The sequence below is a fragment of the Lactuca sativa genome, chromosome 1 (assembly GCF_002870075.4).
Source record: "Lactuca sativa cultivar Salinas chromosome 1, Lsat_Salinas_v11, whole genome shotgun sequence".
Lineage (NCBI taxonomy): Eukaryota > Viridiplantae > Streptophyta > Magnoliopsida > Asterales > Asteraceae > Lactuca > Lactuca sativa.
In genome coordinates, this window is record NC_056623.2 from 200,925,022 (window position 1) to 200,939,565 (window position 14,544).

Consider the following 14,544-nt stretch of genomic DNA (forward strand, 5'->3'; position numbering starts at 1 on the left):
TGTTCTCTAGGCTTTTGATGAAGAAAGGAAGAAGAAAAGAATAACTAGTTCATGCGCTCTCTCTTATTATATACTAGTACTATTAGATAAAAGCCCATGCTTTCATTTAACTAGTAAAGAGCCCGTGGCTATGCCGTTTTGGGGGTAATATGAGAAAAATTGGCAAACATTAAAATATATGTGTTGAAATTGTAAATCACCACAAACAAGGGAAAAAGTCTACATCCCCTAAAATTAGATGTCAAAAGTGTACAACCAAAAGAATGGATAATGCTAGAGAAAATTCAAAAATATTGTGGCAATAATGTTAAAGTTGCCAAAGTTAGGAAAACATTGTGAAAAAATTCAAAATGGGGTTTTTTTTATATCAAAATGTAAAAGTTTTTTGTACAATGATGAAAATTGTCAAATTCATAAAAGATTTGTGGCAAAAACATTAAAAACGTAAAACTTTTGACTGTAAGGACTAAAAGTGTCAAACTCACTAAAGATTTGTGGCAAAAAACAAAAGGTAGAAAATTTTAATCAAAATACAAAAATATAAATGTTTTGAATTTAAGGACGAAAAGTGTTAAATACAGCAAAAATTTATGGTAAAAACCTAAAACCCAAAAAGTTACTATGGCTAAGCCCCTTGTGATTATATATATATATATATATATATATATATATATATATATATATATATATATATATATATATATATATATATATATATATATATATATATATATATATATATATATATATATATGAGAAATATGTTGCAAGCAAGTGGTCGTAAGAACAAAAAAGTCAAAGCAAGCAACAAACCGACTCTTGTCCTTTATTTGGACGGTCTAAAGAGAGAGGAAAGAGAAGGGGATGACGCTATATCATCTCTCATATATGATACACTACAAGTCCAAAATGTTATGTTTAACATTTAAATCATACTATATAATTAAATGTGGCTAGTTATATTCTTTATAATTATTATTTTTCGTAAAACAATAATTCCCTAATTAAATACAAGTGATGATTTAGTTTATTAATAATTATATTACTTAATAAATAATCATATAATTTTTATTTGTTATATGGTGTGATCATATCAGATAATATGTTATTAACAAATATTATTTTATAATGTCCATAAAATTTTTTCAATAAAGACTACTGATTTTTTTCTTTATGATTTTTTTTAGTATTACGTTAACTAAACGTCTTGTTCTTTTACATAGGCTTTTAAAAAACCGGATCATTTAAATCCGTAACTTTCTATACAAGTTTGGTTGTTTAATCTGATGCGGATTTTGTTTGAATATGTTATTTTATGTTGTTTTTTGAAATTTTTTTCGAGTTATACATAGGCTAATCGGAACTCGTAAACCATTACCGCTAGAAAAACAGACATCAGCAACGAAAGTATTCCTAGCTAATCAGCAATGGACTAAAAAAGGATTAGCGACGGGAAAAAAGTAGAATTTTTAATCCGTACATTTTAGCCATTTACCAAGGGATTAGCGACGAAATCAGCAACGAAAACATTTCCTCGCTAATCGGTTGGTGAAATCGGTTCCTTTTAATTCCCTCTCATATTTTCTCTGAATTTTCAATTCCCTTCCATTTTTTCTTTCCCCGCCGATGCCTCCCTCTCAAATCCCTAATTTTTAACCTGATTTTTATTTGGCACCTTCACCCCCAACATCGGCAGTCTGCATCCATCCCCATCATCGACGATTCCAGTTGTACATGCCCCGATTACCGTCGATTCTGGCCGCCTCTACACCCACCATCGGTTATTCACAACTTTAGCTCAACCTTCTGAGCTATAAAAGCTTGGTTAGAGTTAGGAAGATACGAAGAAGGAAAGGAGTTAAACTAGATGGTAGTAAATAAATGAATTTATGAGTGTCTTTGGGTATCAGCAATAGAGTCATATTTACAGGCAGTAGGCACTTTTGGGGAAGAGACACCAATTGGTGTGTTTCTTGGACTTTTAGCGAGGCACGAAGTCATTGTTTCTGCATTAATTAGGGTGGTCCAGAGGGTGCTTAATCCTAAATACAATAAATAGCATTGTATGCTTATTTAAAAAGTTAGGACTTGATAAGAAAAAAAAATATTTTATTAAATATTTTTTTGGTAAAAAAGAAACATATAAATATTTTTGTTTGTTTGCAACAAACTGGATTTTCTGATTTGAGAATTTATTATGGAGTTGGTTCATTTCTTCATTTCAAGTAGTATCCGTTTGAGAGGAAGTTTGAACACCTTTGATTTTTTTTAGGAATGTTGGAATGAAGAATGGGATCTGGTGGATTTGTCTTTCAGTTAAGATCAAGACTTTTGGTTTTTAATAAATTTTAGTCTCGAAAGGTAATTGTTATATATTATTTGTAATATGTATGTGTGTGAGTTTCTTAGTTATCATAATCCAACAATTGTGGTTTTTAGTCCTCATTTTGTTTATGTATGAGTTTGTGTTTGTTGCAGAAGAGTATTTTTTTTTTCAGGAGGTAAGGACTTCATTTTGTTACAACTTGTTTATTATTATTATCATTATCATTATCGTTATTGTTATTATCATAGTTCGTGTTATATTAAAAACATTTGTATTATATTTTCTTTGGGACACTTAATGAGCGAATGTACTAGTGAACCCTAAGGAATGTGTAAATTTTCGAGCTTGGGGTGGCAAAACATTTTAGGGACATATAAGGTACTTAATAACGTCATAAATGTATAATTAATTTTGGTTTTCCATATCTTTTTTACTTTTTGCTTTACTTTGTTTATCATGTCATACTATCCCATTATAGAATTTTATGTCTACTGTTTGATTATACTATTGTTTTCATATCTGCAGTTTATTATGAAGAAACGTAAGCCAAAAGATAAGAAATCGAGAAGTTGTATAATAAATATAGAAGTTAATTTACCCAAAAAGCAATCCGTCCACTGAAGGCTTTAATATTTTAAACAATCGACCCCTTTTGATACTTTTGACATATGTCCTTTGGTTTCGTTGTTTTGAATATTTAGTTTTGGTAGTTTTTGTATATGAATAGGACATAATTCTATGAATTTTGGTTTTTGCAATGTATGATTTCAATTTCATATATGAATTTGGTTATAGAATATCAAAGATTTGATTGTAGCCATTTGATTACCGACTGAATCCAGAGGTTCCTTGAACAATTTGTGTCATTGTAAATCCGTCGCTGATCCGTCGTTAATTCTGTCGCTAAATCCCTCGTTGGCAATTAGCAAGAAGGGTTTTTTTTGACCGTAGCTATAGATTAGTGACAGACTTAGATTAGTGACCGAATTGTCCGTCGCTGATACCTCTGTTTCTAGTAATAAAGTTTATGATAAAGAAGTTTAAAGCTGTTCTAAAAAAATCCATTTTTTAATCTAAAAAAAATGAAAATTGTTGTATATTAAGTAAGAAAAAACTTTAAAAAATCAAGAAAATAGTTAATAAAAAAATTAAAGAAAATTAACGTTGTTTTGAATACGATATTTAAACTTGACGGTTGTAATTATATTTTCAAAAAACATATAAAAAATAATTTAAATGAAAGTAAAAGTGTTATTTATAAATGATATAAAAATTAGGAAAATAAATATATATTGATATTAAAATGAGTAAATTACTGAAATTGTTCCTATGGTTTGATCGAAATTACACGTTTGGTCCCTAACATTTTTTTTGCACTCGGATCGTTCCTGTGGTTTGATTTTGTTGTGTTTTTCATCCCTGTGGTTTGGTCAAAATTACGTGTTTTGTCCCTAACTTTATATATGTAAATGACGAAAAACGCAACAAAATCAAACCACGGGAACGATCCAAGTGCAAAAATAATGTTCGGACCAAACATGCAATTTTTACCAAACCATAGAGACATTTTCAGTAATTTACTCTATTAAAATATATTCAATTTTGATTTAAGCTATGTTTGGCAGCTAGCTGATAGTTGAAAAACTAGCTGTTAAATAAAAAGCTAGCTGATAACCGAAAGACTAACTGATAAAAAATAACATTTGCTAAACTAACTAAAATATATAAAATTACATAAAAAAAACATGTAAAAATCGCATTTAAAGTTTTTTTTAGCACCAACCTAATAAATATATGTACTATTGTCATTATGTGAAATAGACATAAGCCTACATATTTCTTGTATTATATTAACCATTATTTCTATGTTCAATAGTAAATTTGTCGGATTTAAATGTATTTAAAGATGGGCTGGAATGTAATACGGTAAAGGTCAAATAATACAAACCAATTATTAAGTCAGATACTTATACATCATTTTTACATATATTATGACAAAGGTAAAATAAGATTAACCAAATATTATACGAGTATAAAATACTTGTACATCCTATTCTATTTAGACGGATAAACATATCACATTTTTACCAAATATATATTAAATTAAATATTTTTTCATCATTCTTAAATCAAATACGTGTATTAACTAGCAAACCCATCAAATATATGGATAAAGATTTCACATCTTAATGTTTATATTTACAAAGTTGAAAGATATCCCAAATAATCTTTTATAGTTGTTTTGACAGCTTTGCAAATTTTTATAATCTAGTATAATCTCATATTTTTTTTTGGTAATATAGTATAATCTATATGTATATACGATACCTATCAATGGAATGATGATTTTATTTAAAAAGAGGAACACTTTTAGTAGCAATAGAAAACTTAGGATGACTTAATTGCCAAGGGTTATTGTCACTCTAGCCCAACAAAGTTACGTATAATGGTTTAAATGGTCCCTCGTGACTATTTATTGCGTTTTAAGGGCTTAAACTTGTTGATGACCGATTGAGAAAGTCACCTTACCCATTTTAGCAGGTAAACCTGCCTCGTCATCTACCTCGTCACATGCCATGTATACGTATGAGGTAACTCACTGAGTCAATACCGAGTTGACTCGATGACACATAAGTTGGCACATGCATATTAGTAATTATCGCCTTTAATGTCCACCAACACCCCCAACAACTTTTCACTGTCGATTCGATTGAGTCCCGGGCACAAGTCTCGAATTATAAGAGGACATACGCATGTGGGGTTTGAAGTAAAACAAATCTGAAACTTGTTTACCATTTTCGGGCAAACAATCTTGTAGAAGAACCCTTAAAAAGCAACAATGTCGGCTCCACCACCTTCACCCAACTCTATAAATTCTGGTGAAGACATCAACTACAATGTGCTCCATTCAATCTTCTATGACTGTGGTCCGAAGATTACAGAAAACCAAACTGAAATGAAAAGGTTGAAGGAGCAGCTAGGACAAGATTATATCGTTTGCAGGATCGACCACATCAGTCTCCAGCACAAGCTGGATGATCATGATCAGAAGTTTAAAGTCGTTGGTGTTGCTCTGGGTGGCATGATGTTGGGGATGCTCTTGTTGCTGGTTGTTGTGCTCCATTTCCTTGTTAAGCTTTGGTGATGGGTTGATCTGCAACTAAGGTAGTTAATGGTTAAGAAGGTTATTAGTATGTAGTGTTCGTGTGTCTTAATTTTTTTTCTTTTATTTCTGTTTATTTTGGCGAAATATCCCTATGTAAAAGTCCTGTCTTAATGACAGGCATTTTGTAAGTGAAATTGAATGATTAATGAAAGACCTATCAAAATGATAGGCGTTTTGTAAAGATGTATGATGTTCTTTGTCGACTGTTTTTTATCTGAATTAGTTCTTAAGTTTGATAATCGGATCCGTTGAAAGTGCAATAGTGGGGGTAATATAGTCTTTTACATAGTGGGGGTAATATAGTCTTTTTTATGCACTGCTCCTTCATATATACCTTCTTGCATTCATTCTAGCACATTGTTTTCTTCTTTAAATACTCTTCACTGTAAAGGTACATAATGAAGAACATGGAATGTGGATGTGGAGCTGAGGCTATAATAAGAACATCTCGTGCTACCAATAACCCAGGAAGGCCCTTTTATGCATGCCCGAAAAAGGTAATTTACCAGTTATTCAAATTTTGGTGTTAAGCCTACTTTTTTAAGATGTGTTAATTGAAGCAAATACTTGGAATCAGGATGCTCGTTCAAGTTTTATAGCTTAGGTTGATGAAATGGAGTGCAACAATGAAGGTTTGATCATAAATGGGTTGTATAAGTTTAACAAAAAGCTTCAGGCTGAGGTCTTTAAGTTGAAGGTTTACCTAGTATGTAGTTGGGTATTTTTTTCTGTATAATCATGTACAAGTTGTAATGAAGGTCAGTTGGACCAGTTGTCTTGTTATGCATCTTGTAATGCACTTTGATGTCTTTTGAAACTTGTAATGCACTTTATTTCCTTTAAGTTATTATGTAATTTGTAATGTACTTTATTTAATTGAAGTGGTTATATTTGGGGTTTGATGTGTTTTGTATGTACGAAATATGAACAATCAAATTAAACAAAGTTAACACTTAAATCCAACCAAACACAACAAATTTAAAACATAACAACTTGTCCAATTCCAAACTTAATAACCTACTACATCCCAATACCAAACATAACACTTAAATCCAACCAAACACAACCAAGTTAAAAGATAACAACTAAAACAAAATAAGATCCTAATCATTAAGCTCCAATGGGTTTGCACTTGTTTCTCCTTTCCCATCTTTGCCCTTCACCCTCTTAGCAAGTTTCATCTTTATGATTCTCCCTGATTTCTTTCTTTTAGATATCCTTCCAGCAGCAACAACTGTTGCTCCTTGACCCTTTTGCTCTTCGTGTACTGATTTTGCTTCTTGACCATTTTTCCCTTCATTGACACCTCCTGCTCCTTCACCTTTCTCTTTTCCATTGACACCTCCTGCTCCTCACCTTTTTCATTGACCCCTCCTACTGCTTCACCTTTTCCATTGACACCTGTTTTCATTTTTTAACATTTAGTTTGGGCCTCCTGCCTACTTTAGGTTTTTGCACTTGAGGTCTTTCAGCTTGAGGACATGTGACCTTGTTATGCCCCACATTTTTACAAACACAACATGATATTTTTTTCCCTGCCTTAGACACAGTGTGCCTTGGTAGCTTCTTTGATGCATCTCTTCTTCTGTTAACCTTTGGTCTACCTTACATTCTTATCTTCATTGGTGGAAGAGGTGGTATGAAGTCAACAGGTGGCCACATGTTGCTACCATTCATCCCCTGAATTAGATACTTATAGGTGTTCTTGTAGACTGCTCCATAGAACATTGTATCAACATAACCACAACATCTTTATTGAGGAATGATATAGTTGCAACCGAATGCACACATCCATACCCATTAAGTTGCTACACTCTACAAGTGCAAGTCTTCTTGTCCAGGTCAACAGCATAGGACTCAACCATGTTTCTTGTTTCAAATTGGTTAAGACCACTTGGTAAAACCTGCCAATACCTAGTGTAGACATAACATAAGTAATTATATTAATTTATGAGTTTAGAGTTTAGAAAGTACCTTTGTGCTTTTTTTAATTGATTCAGAAGGAGTGTAATTGCTGGGCAAGGCTTGTAATCAGGCCATGAACTACCTTTAATCTTTAAATTGTATATTCTCTCCATAACATACAATCTAATCTCCTCTAACATGGTGATGATTGGCTTTTTCCTAGCATCTCTTATCACACTGTTGAAGCTCTCAGATAACCCATTATCCACTGCATCACACATCTTTCCCTCTTGAAAAAATGCTATACTCCAAGATTTGGGGTTGGTGTCCATAAGATAAGCAAAGGCTGCAGGGTTAAGCACTCCAATCTCCTTCATGGCATCATTGAATAAAGGCTCAGTGGATGCCTTGCTTGCCTTCCAAAACATGTTTTCATAATGCACACCACTGAATCTTTTCCTAAAGTTGGCAACAATATGCCTTGCACACTGCCTATGTTCAACAATCACTACAAGAAAAAGACCCTTTTACGACGCGCAAACCACGACACTCATTGATTTATGTTACGCAAAAGAGCGTGACGTTAAACAAGTGTCATCTCTTCAAAAAATTTAAGGATATATGTCACGCATTATTGTGTGCCCTTAAATTAGTGTCTCTAGAAAAGAAATTAAAAACACGGAGGGCACTTTATTTTAAACGTGCGTCCTCTATACATGTCGCTTTATAATTTTAATGAAATGCGCGTTTAGTAGAGGGGGAAACGAAATCCCCAAAATTTTGAAAACCCGTCTTCTACCTTCTTTCTATCTTTCATCTTCGCAGTCTACTCTTCCCTCTCCCTCCTTCTCTCTTCTCTCTGATCCGCTTCTCCGCCACTCCTTAATACCTTGCAGGAATCTAAAAACTAGAAAACCCCGTCCTCACAAAGTCTAGGAAACTAGGGTTTTTTTAATCCCTCAAAGAACGACCCACATCCTCCATAGATCGATCTCTATCGCTTCATTTCTCACAAGATATTGAAAACTTTACATTCATAAGGCCACAAAATCGAATATTGCTTGAACTAGGGTTTCAAGTTCGTATCACATAAACCTCCCTCAATTTTTTCTCCCTGTTTAATCGATTCCCTGGTTTTGATCGACTCCTGCTCACGCCGATCATCGATTTTCAATCGTCGACCATCGCTGCATAATGCCTCGTTCCCAAGATTTCAATGTGTGGTACCTCGATGTCATTTCCCAGGCTGAGCTCGCTGATTACGACCCTGTTCGTGGTACCATGGTTATTCGACCATATGATTATGCCATTTGGGAAGCTATTCAGGTAGGTCTTTTGTTTGTTTTGAGAAAAACTTGTTAAGCTCTAGCCGTTCGCTTTTGATTTTTTTTACCTTCTTCCAAATTTAACCTAGATTTTCTCAAAGCCATCTGCGAATCTCCTTTTGGGCCTTCTTCATTAGCATGTTTCGAGTTTCAACTACAATAAACTCTCTGGTTCTATTCCAAATATTATATGTCACATTAGTCTCAAAACCATTTGTTCTTATCCCACTCCCAGATTTATTATTTCTTAAGGACATTTGATATGGGGTGTTAAAAGAAGAAGGTTGTTGCTGCTTGATGTCACTATCATCTGCTTTTCTATTTTTTTAGTGGTTTCCCATGGACAAATCTTCACACTCTCTTTTCAATCTCTCATTCACGCTCTCTTTATATGCCACATCTGTGTTTGTGTTGTTTGATGAATGATATTGCTTCATTGAATCTCGATGCTATTGGTGTTGCTGTGCAACCGATTTCTTAAAAGTAACAGGTGGTGCACTCTCTGTAGCCAAAAAAGGCTCCTGACAATTGGGACATAGGAGTGTTTGATTCAGGTATATTTTTAGGTATTCATATTGCATCTTGCATCCATGGCAAACAGTCCAAAAATTAGTGGTGGAGCTGTGGGACCTTTGTAATTGCATTTTCTTCCATTCATGGTCATAGACCTAGGTCAGAAGTGGGTGTTGTAGTAGATTAGCAGCAGCAATCCGACTTTATGGTATCAACTACTCCTACTTTTCCATTTCCCCTTTTTTATTCACTTTGATGCTTTTATTTTAGGCTTTATTTGTTTATAATATAAACAACATACGATTTATGTTTTATTTATGGGTGTAGTTTGCTTCCGGTGAAACCATGAGGAAATGCTTGAGCTCTGTATGTTTTCTTGGAACCTAACTTTTATCATTTCCATTATTTACAATAAAACAAGATTAATAATTTGTTATGGGGTACTACTTTATGATATTCACTTAATAGGTTGAAGAGAAGGGGTATGGAGTTCAAAACCAATTGAACTAGTCACATCATGGATCTTAATATGTGGTCATCTGCAGGTCAACCTCCTCATGCCTTGGTTACTTTTGGTTTTGGTGGGTGGTTGATTGTGATGATGGATACAAATGGTTCCACATACCCATTGAAAATCAGGAGTGATAGTGAGTTCCACCCTCAGTCATTAAAATGTCGAAGACTAGATCCGGCACCCGCACCAATAAAACCAAGAAACAAAGAGTTCCTCTAAGTGTCTCCTCTTTCAGATTTCTCCTAAATTTACTGTTTTGTGATTCTAATATGATTTAATGCAGAATAAGAATCATAATTTTACAAACAATGATGTTGAAGATAAATCTATGAAGTTACACTGCTATATGGACACAAGATCCTCCCTTAGCCAGGTGTTTGTCATGTCATAAAACTCATAACATATTAACATAGCATATTTTGTTAGTCATGAAAGACATGATTTTTTCAATGATGATTGACCCTTTTTGTTTATAATTATAAATTATCAGGGTGTTCTTTCTCAGAGGAGATCTAGCTTTCAGGGTAACCAATTCCCTCTAGTAGTTGAAGCTGCTAGAAAAGCTCCTATTCGCAGTAGAAACTTCATGCGGAATCAACCAATGACTTCATATAGACCAAGGAAAGTTGTTTGTTTTTCTTTAATAACAAGTTGTATTTCATCTCTTATTGCTGCAATAATCTGATTATAAATGTTGTTAATTTGGTTTGATGTGCAGGTGGCCTGGTGTACAAAATAGGGGTGCTACAAATGGAGGCTTTGCTGTTAAGATATAACTAAATATTCAAAAAAAAGTTGGTAATATTATTAGCCAAGGTATTGAGAGAGTAGTTTGTTTGTTTGTGATATTTATTTATATGCAGCAGCAATTGAACTACTCACATCCTGTCTTCCCATTGAAAGTCTAGAGTGATAGTGAGTTCCACCCTCAAGATGGTGCGGGTGATTGGTTGAACATGTCCTGCAAGATTAAGCTTTGGGAATTGGTGAATGCACTTGTGAAGATTTCACCCCAATTTGGGGGCTCGAACAAGCTCTCCCAGCTCCTGTGATGACAGATCATAATATCTTTCCCATGCCAGATCCTTCTTCTCCAGTTTCATCAGAATGTCATTTTTAATCCCGTAAAATTGGCGTAGTGGGGTTTAGACACTCCAAATCCTGTTATTTATCATTTTTCACAAGTTCAAGGCTTTCTCGGCTAACTGGGCCCATCCTCTTTTCAAATATAAGCACATGATGCTTTCCAGCCACTCCAATCACCTTTTCATAACAAATATCATTCATCAACTAAAATCTCTACAATGGCTTCTTTACTGTAATTCCAATATACTTTTGAGCAAGTGGGCAAGGTCTGTAACTATTGTCAAAATGAAACAGGCCTTTCTCTAAGTCAACTCGCATAAATAACGCAACATCATCATAATTGGGAAGCATTGTAGATAGCCCAACCAACCGAATATGTTCCTTTGTGGTCTCAATTTGTCTAACAGTTCTTGCCACAATACTCTCGAGAACAGGTCTTCTGTTATCTTGCAGAAGATGAATTTCATCAATAATTATACCTTTATTTCTCAAAAATATATAATTTTAAAAAGTATGTATTTTGAAAAAGAAAGCTATTTTGAGGGGATTTAGGGTTTGGATTTTGTTGATTTTTTCCGTTGAATCAGATATGGAGAGAATGCAGAAGAAACTGCAGCATCAGCTGATTGGAAATGCCCCAAATGTAGAGGAATCTGTAATTGCAGCTTTTGCATGTAAGTGTTGTTGTCGATCTGATATATTGGTACATATCTCCGTTTTCAAGATCTAATTCCCCTAAAAAAAGTTTCAAATTTGACTTTACCAGATTTGGTACTTTTCAAATTATAAATTGAATAACCTATGAACTTTTCAATACCTTTTCCAAACAAACAAGTACCACAGATAACATATTGTTTGTATTATTTTGGCAACAACATTCATTCCAATTTTCCAATCAACAAGTACCCTTTTAACCTTACACGTCAAAGGTAAACCTTTCATCTTTTTATTAATTTTAGTTTGCCTAAAGTCCAAATAACAAACAAGGGTATTTTTGTAATCTAACAGGAAAACGACACACCGGATGTAGCGGTTACTAGACTATTTGCATCTGCAAAGAAAGATACTTCTCAATATGGCGATTATGGAGCTTTCGCTAACTGCTTGCAACAGTTGCCACCTGAAGGACAAATTCGGGTATTCACCTTATTTCATTTATTCACATAAGATTAAAAAAACATCTTTTTTTATTGATTTCTCTTTATTTTCTTAGGCAACTACTGCTGAAGTCCAAACTCTGCTAGTTTATAGGGGATTGACTTAGTTCTTGCAGCACAACTTGGTGATCAGTTTTTTTTCTCTCTCTCTCTCTCTCTCTCTCTCTCTCTCCCTCCCTCTCTCTCTCTCTCTCACACACACATTCTGAAAAATCTACTCGATTATAGAATTTTTTCTATTATATTTTGATTCCTACCTTCTCTTTGATTTCAATATTTTGGATTTAGCATCTTCTGTTGAGGTTATTTTTACACTTTTTGCATTCAAGTGTATGTCTCCATGAGGTAATTAATTTTGATCATGTATCTTTATTGCTATTAAACAACACTATAGATTATTGAATCCTGATACATTAGTAATAATCATTTTTTGAATGTTTTCAGCTATTAAACACTGTTATAGATTAAAGGCAATACCTTGTTGTGTTTACAGGCAACACACGGGTTGGTGGAGTCTTTTTAATTTGACATGAAACCCAGAACCCAGAGGTATGTTTATTCAGCTACTCATCAAAATGGTTCATGTACACCACATGATGATATATTATCAATAAATCAAGATAATAATAATAATATGAAAACTTCAGTTACTCCATTAGGCAGCCTTTCATCACCTTCACCTATGATGGATTTATTAGACATATTCACCTAGTATGTTTATTTATTTATTTATTATTTTATAATAAATTTTGGTAAAAAAAAGTTATTTTTTTAATTCTTCAGTTACATTTGGAACCTGCTAGCAGTAAATCTCTTCCTGCAAATCGTAACGGCTCAATAACACAAAAATTACGAGTTACCAACACTCAACATGGCAAGGTAACTATAACTAAATCATCATGGAATGAAATGTTTGTGTTTTTTTTAACAAAAAAAAATATCGTTTACATGACGAATGTTGATTGTTATGGCAGTAAGCAATCATTATGCGCATCCAAATAACTTACAAGTTGAACAACAAAGACATGTTGGAAGAAAGACATCCCTCGTGAGATATGATAACATTTTTCGCTCTCTTCTATCACCATCTCTCAGTGTTTATATTTCGGAGAATGTTATTAAATATTATTTGTATCTTTGTATTCCCTTGTTCTTAGGTCCAAATCATGGATATTTGAATTTGTTGATTTTGGAGGTGAAATGAGACATGATATATGGTGCTAATAAAGGTAAGACAAGGGCAACAAATTATTCCATTAATGACATTAATCACTTGCATTTGTGATTGTATTCATTACATATGGATTCAATACTTAGCTAAGTTGACCTAGCATTTTATTCTTCTAGGTTCACTCAATTAGTTCTTGTTTTTGTTGTAAATTGTAAATTGTAATTCAGGGTATTCTTGGTCCATGTGCATCACTTGAGAAGGTTCATATAGTATTTTTAAGAATGTTGACTCTTTGTTGATTGATTGTTGTTTTTTTGTGCAGAAAGGTGCTTTATGTTCTGATACTAGCATTGGTCAAGGGGGTACTACTACATGGAAGGTGCTTCAATACACACTTGCTTACAACAATGTACACAAATTAACTAAGGAAATAGCAATGTAGTACTAGGTTATATAGTTAGGGAAAACCTGTTAATAATAATGTACAAATATTTGTCTACTATTTGAATGATTATTTATATGACAATAAATTTTATGCAATGGATTGTATTTTTTGTATATTGTATTTTATTTTCTGTTATGAGACATTAAATGCAAAATTAATTTGAAAATTAATAAATCTGTAAATAATATTTTTTTTTAACATTTAAAATTATGATACGCAAATATGTATGTCATCTTCATTTATGACATGGCCTTTCTTGACAGGGGCTTTCTTGATACGCATTGCATGTCATTAACACGCGCGTCGTAAGGTTACGACACACGAATGCGTGTCGTCTTCCTTTATGACAGGGCCTTCCTTGATACGCATTGCGTGTCATAACCGCGCGTCGTAAATGCGCGTCGTAAATGCGCGTCGTCTATAGACGACGCGCAAAAGCGCGTCGTCTCTCTTTATGACAGGGCCTTCCTTGACACGCATTTGCGCGTCGTCTGAGCGTTTTACGACGCGCAATGAGCGTCGTAAAAGGCCTTTTTTCTAGTAGTGAATAGGCAATATTTCCTTCACAGCCTCTAACAGCCCCTGTGCAACAATGGTAACAAATTATATAAAGGGTATGAAACTAGAATTCATTAAATTAGGAAGTAAAACTACTAACCTTATGTTGATCTGACATTAATGTTATACCAAAACCATCATTCAGTTGCAAGTCATCTCTAAGGTTTTCCAGAAACCATTTCCAATTTTCTTTGTTCTCTACACAGACAACTACCCATGCAATTGGAAATATGTGATTATTGGCATCTCTTCCTACAGCAGATATGAGCTCACCACTACATAAGCCCTTTAAGAAACATCCATCTGAATTTATAACCCTTCTACAACTCCCTCTCCACCCTTGCTTAAGCCCATCAAAACACAAATAAAGTTTGCTAA

General features: G+C 33.6%; 2 long non-coding RNA genes across 4 annotated transcripts; both read left to right on the top strand.

The window, feature by feature from the left end:
- The first annotated feature begins 9,314 nt into the window (after window positions 1–9,314).
- Window positions 9,315–10,468, top strand: LOC122194688 (uncharacterized). The gene is made up of 4 exons (XR_008224760.1): window positions 9,315–9,443; window positions 9,563–9,601; window positions 9,704–10,122; window positions 10,240–10,468. It is a non-coding gene; the product is annotated as an uncharacterized LOC122194688 (long non-coding RNA).
- Window positions 10,469–11,162: 694 nt separating this feature from the next.
- LOC111919835 (uncharacterized) lies at window positions 11,163–13,621 on the top strand. Of its 3 annotated transcripts, none has more exons than XR_008224758.1 (8): window positions 11,163–11,764; window positions 11,844–11,972; window positions 12,049–12,337; window positions 12,486–12,541; window positions 12,776–12,871; window positions 12,967–13,040; window positions 13,150–13,221; window positions 13,486–13,621. It is a non-coding gene; the product is annotated as an uncharacterized LOC111919835 (long non-coding RNA). The 3 variants fall into 3 exon arrangements; XR_008224759.1 differs by having other exon boundaries at window positions 11,163–11,509; XR_002859619.3 differs by having other exon boundaries at window positions 11,163–11,972.
- Window positions 13,622–14,544: the final 923 nt, after the last annotated feature.